Source organism: Fragaria vesca, linkage group LG2, assembly GCF_000184155.1.
Source record: "Fragaria vesca subsp. vesca linkage group LG2, FraVesHawaii_1.0, whole genome shotgun sequence".
NCBI lineage: Eukaryota > Viridiplantae > Streptophyta > Magnoliopsida > Rosales > Rosaceae > Fragaria > Fragaria vesca.
This window is the reverse complement of record NC_020492.1, coordinates 19,435,236-19,440,020: the sequence shown is the minus strand read 5'-3', so window position 1 is coordinate 19,440,020 and position 4,785 is coordinate 19,435,236.

Sequence of the window (4,785 nt, the reverse complement as noted above, 5' to 3'; positions counted from 1 at the left end):
TCGGTAGTAGTACTTTGAGAACTTGGGCAGACGATCAAATGCCGAAGTGCAAGAGATATGGTGACATTGCGGAACGTCATCTTCTACTTCTTCAACACCAATGTATTGTGTGCAAGGTTCTAAAACTCGCTACTCGGTAGTCGGTCGGCCGGCCAGTGAGTAGCGAGTAGAGGAGTACTCGGCCGAGTACTCGGGGGAGTACTCGGATTCTAATTTCTGGATTTTTTTATTATTTTTTAAAAACAGATAATCTAATATATAATGTCTAAAATAATAAAAATAGTCCATAAAATATTACAATATTTAAGAGATAATAATGTCTAAAAAATAAAAACAACCATTAGTCCATTACAATAACATAAGTAATAAAAGCAAACCAAATTCAATTCTTGCAAACAATCCCAAGCATATGTAACTATGCCTCAAATTCTTCTTCTCCATATCCATCTTGTACTCCCTCCGAATCCGACTCAAAATCAAAATTCAAGTCATCTATTTCCTCTTCATCATCGGATATAAAATCATCCTCATCAAGTTCCCTAATTTCTTGGATTCTAGGACCTCTCCTAGGCTCTAAGCCACCATCCACTCCCGATTCCTCTCCAACCCTTTCACTAGGAAGATCCGAAACAACATCATCATCACCACCATCAACAATCCATCCTTGTGAAAGGAGGCGGACTGGGCGAGAGGAGAGGGCGGGGAGGGCGAGCCGGCGAGGTGAGGGAGAGCGACTGGGCGACTGAGAGCGACTGAGAGCGACTAGAGCGAGAGATGAGCGACTGAGCCTTTGGAGCGAGAGACTAGAGACAAATCGAGTTATTAGGGTTTCAAAACGACGTCGTTTGCCTCTTTTTTTTTTTTTTTTTCGGCTGACCGAGTTGACCGAGTTGGACCCGAGTTGGACCGAGTACTCGGCCGATTTTCTGCTGGCCGACTAGAGGCACTGAGTAGGCCAAAATCGCCACGGTGACTAGCCGAGTACCGAGTACTCGGCGAGTACTCGGCCGAGTTGACCGAGTTTTAGAACCTTGGGTTTTGATCAGTAGTTGTAGATACCAAGTAAACCTTACGAAGTGAATAAATAGGTGGGCAGAACTGTAAAAGTACCAATCAAATTACTTGTTGGGTGATTTCAGTCACATTATTTTCTTTCACCCCAAATTAACAAAGATTTCTGTTTTCCTAAGTTGTTTAGGTGAGGAGGGTAAATGTAGGCCATGTATACTGGGCCGATCTAGAGGGCCTAACTCTTTGTTTGGGCTAAAGGTTGGGCCCATCTATCAAGTTGTTGAGAAGACAAAAGGAAATTCTGTGAGCACTGAACTGGGAAGTGTTGAGATGAAACTTTGATCACAAAAACGACAACCCCACTACCCAAAACGACACACCCGACAAACCCAGTGGTGATCAAAACGACACTGAGCTAAACAAGGAACAACACCCTGAACCGAACGGTCCCTCAGTCTCTGGATAAGAGGACGAAGACGTAGCCACACTCTTCAACTCGTTTCAGTCCCAGGGAACTAAGCTCGCTGATCGAGGTAGTAACTTACCTTAATTTGTGTTCTTTCTTAACCAATTTAGTATGAATTATATGTCTTTTCACTTTTCAGTTTGTAATTATGTCTTGGTGTGCTAGATTGCAAACCCAGTTACCCAATTTAGAATCTCGATCAAAGTTTGTAGCTTTTGGATTTTTAGATTAAATGCGAAAATTGTAGTTGCTTCAGTTTGTGAAGCATGCAAATTTTGTAGCTGGATAGAAGGAATCAATTTAACTCGTTACAAGTAGAAATGTATAAATGTATGAGCATGATGTATGGCTCTGTCTTAGTTTTAATCTGGAGTGGTTTTTTTTCTTTTTCGGATAAGGTTAATTTTATCTGGATTGGTTAATGGCATGTTCCTCATATAGAATGGTTTGTTTTTTAAGGATGGGAAGTACGGCGAAGCATTGGGAAAATGGGAGTCTGCTCTTATGTTAATGCCCAAAAGTGCAATTTTACATGATCAGAAGGCGCAAGTTCGGATTGAAATTGGTGATGCATGGAATGCAACAAAGGCAGCAACTAGTGAGTTTCGAGCTCTCTTTCAGTTTTAGTTTCTGTTATATGCAAGTGATTGTTGTCTTCTGCTTCTAAGCTTTTAACGTCAAGTTTAGTTAACATATAGGTATTTTTTCTAATTAATTGTCTTTGTTCTTTGTTAAAGTCCTGGCTACTGCTAGCATCCATTAGAAGGTTTTTCCTTACGTGTTAGATTAAAGCTTAACGACCACATGTGATCTACGTTAACCAATATATATACACAAGCTATTCATGTATTTAGATCAAACTTTATAATCCATGAGAAAGAAATGTGAGATTGTGAGTCATTGTTTCCACATTGAAAACTTGACATCATAATTTATGAAAACTAGGTCTCTATATATATATATATATACACACATATAGAGATTACCAATCAATTAATGGCATTACGTACGTCTATAACTAACACTGACTTCATTAGCAGTGATCTTTGTAATTAAGTCCCCCTGTCATGAGTTGAACAATTGCTAGACTATATCTGGTTTGGCTAGTGCTCTAATGACATGAACTACTTTAAGTTAAAAAAAAAAAAAAACAAAAAAAAAACAAAAAAACAAAAAAACAAAACAAAAAAAAAAAACCAATTTATAGGCTGCGGTTCGTGCAACATATGCGAAAGAATACAAGATGGAAAGATTCCATTAATTTGAGTAGAGGACTAGCCAGAGGGTTTCCAATTGTCATGTCGGGTGAATCAAGGAGAGGAAATGTGGGCTAAAAAAGGGAAACTTATTGATCTTGAAACTAAAGGCAACACTTGCTCGAAGAAAAAGAGTACTTGCATTTGGTATTCTAGGCTCAAATCTGGATAGAGAAACGTGGTCGATCAAAATTCTAAGTCTTTTCTATCTTTTTCGTTGAACGGTTGAACCATAATTTCACAGGACTGAGAAGAGAAAGAGATCGATGACATCAACCACCCACCCAATTTAGAAAGGGAATCAGCTAGACTAGTAATTAAAAAGATCCCTGCATGATCGAATCATCTGATAATTGCGTGGCCCGGCACACATCGATCTTAGTTGACAATATATTCTATATAACATTCCATTATGTCTAAAGTCATTAATTTGACACATGTTGTTATTTCTATATGACATTAATTCCATGTTTAAATTAAGTCATTTGTCACTTGGTCTTGTACGTTGTGATCTTTCTGACTACTTATTTATTAGTTTAATCATCTCTTTAGGGTTTGGCATGAGATTTCAATATATATTACCAAGATCAATATAAATTTTGTCTTTACTGAACACCAAAAATCGTACGAGGTGATGGAGCTGAGTAATGTTAAAGATAATGAGATCCGTGCTAGCTTGTTGCCATTTTAGATCATCCCAACTTCCCAAGTTCACTCGAAACTCGAATGGATGTGTGAAATATGTGACAAGAAAGAACATCAAATTAAGCACTGGAGGTCCGGTACGTACTCCAATCCGTTCAGATCTCAAATCTAGCCCGGACTATAACAGTCACAGATAGGCTAGGCGCTCACGTCTAGTGCTGTCCCATCAATTCTATCTTGTGCCTTGACTCTGCCATGATTAACTGAACATTTGAATGGAAATGAAAAGAGGCAAATTAAGGACCTGAGCATATCATGATATAATTTTACTAGTGCACATCAACTTTTGCACTTTTGCACTTTTGCTAGCTTTTGGGACATTACATGAATGAATACATGTACATCTACATGATTGAAAAATAACACAATTTTGTGACACCTAAAAGGGATAGCGCCTAATGTTTTGCTAAGCTAAATAAAACTCTATATATAGTTACATATTCATAAGAAAACCTGAACTAAGCATATTGAAGAATCCCCAGCCATATATATATGAAATTTCGTGGCATGTTAAGGTTGGAATCCTTGTACGTAGTACTCCGATCGATCCGGCCGGACTATATATGAGCATCTCCGACAGGATCTATCAAGAATGAGCCAACCACTGCAGGTAGGAGACGTACTGCAATTCGCTTTCGACAAGTTGCATAGCTTAAATCAGCTAGGAGTGAAAAGTGAGAGATGGTCGTGGTGATCCAAAGGAGCTAACACCGGCATAGAATATTCTGGGAGAAACCGCAAACCCTACCTACCGCGAATCTGAGACATCATATTTAGGCAAAGCTAGCTAGCTAAGCTAGATTTAGAATAATTTGTTCCAATGCTTCAACTCAAACTCGGCCACAAAAAAACAATACATGCACTCACTTTCCTCCTCTTATACACATAAATCTTGAATTTTCAATAATAATTTGGCGACATCTATTTTAAATTAGAAATATACCAATTCAATGGACTCCTAGGACATCAATATACATATACCCCATTTTCTTTGAAAAATTAAAATACACTAATTCTGCATTATACATTGATTATATGATTATAAGAGAGAGTTCAGACGCATAAGTACATATTAGTTCGGACATAAGTTTTTTGTTTTTGACATCCCCGAAAACATAGTTCTTGTTTAAAAAAAAAAAAAAATGAGTTTGATTGTTTACGTTCCTTGATCCATATCTCCAACTAACAAATAAAGGTCATAAAAAAATTAAAATAAAAAACTAACAAATAAAGCTACCAACCCTAGCTTTCTTGACAGCACAAGACTGGCCCTAAGCACGCCCTTCTTGGCCTTTAGCAAGTCCGATCAAAATCCACTCGGCTTAATTTTAGCTCTCTCTCTCTCTC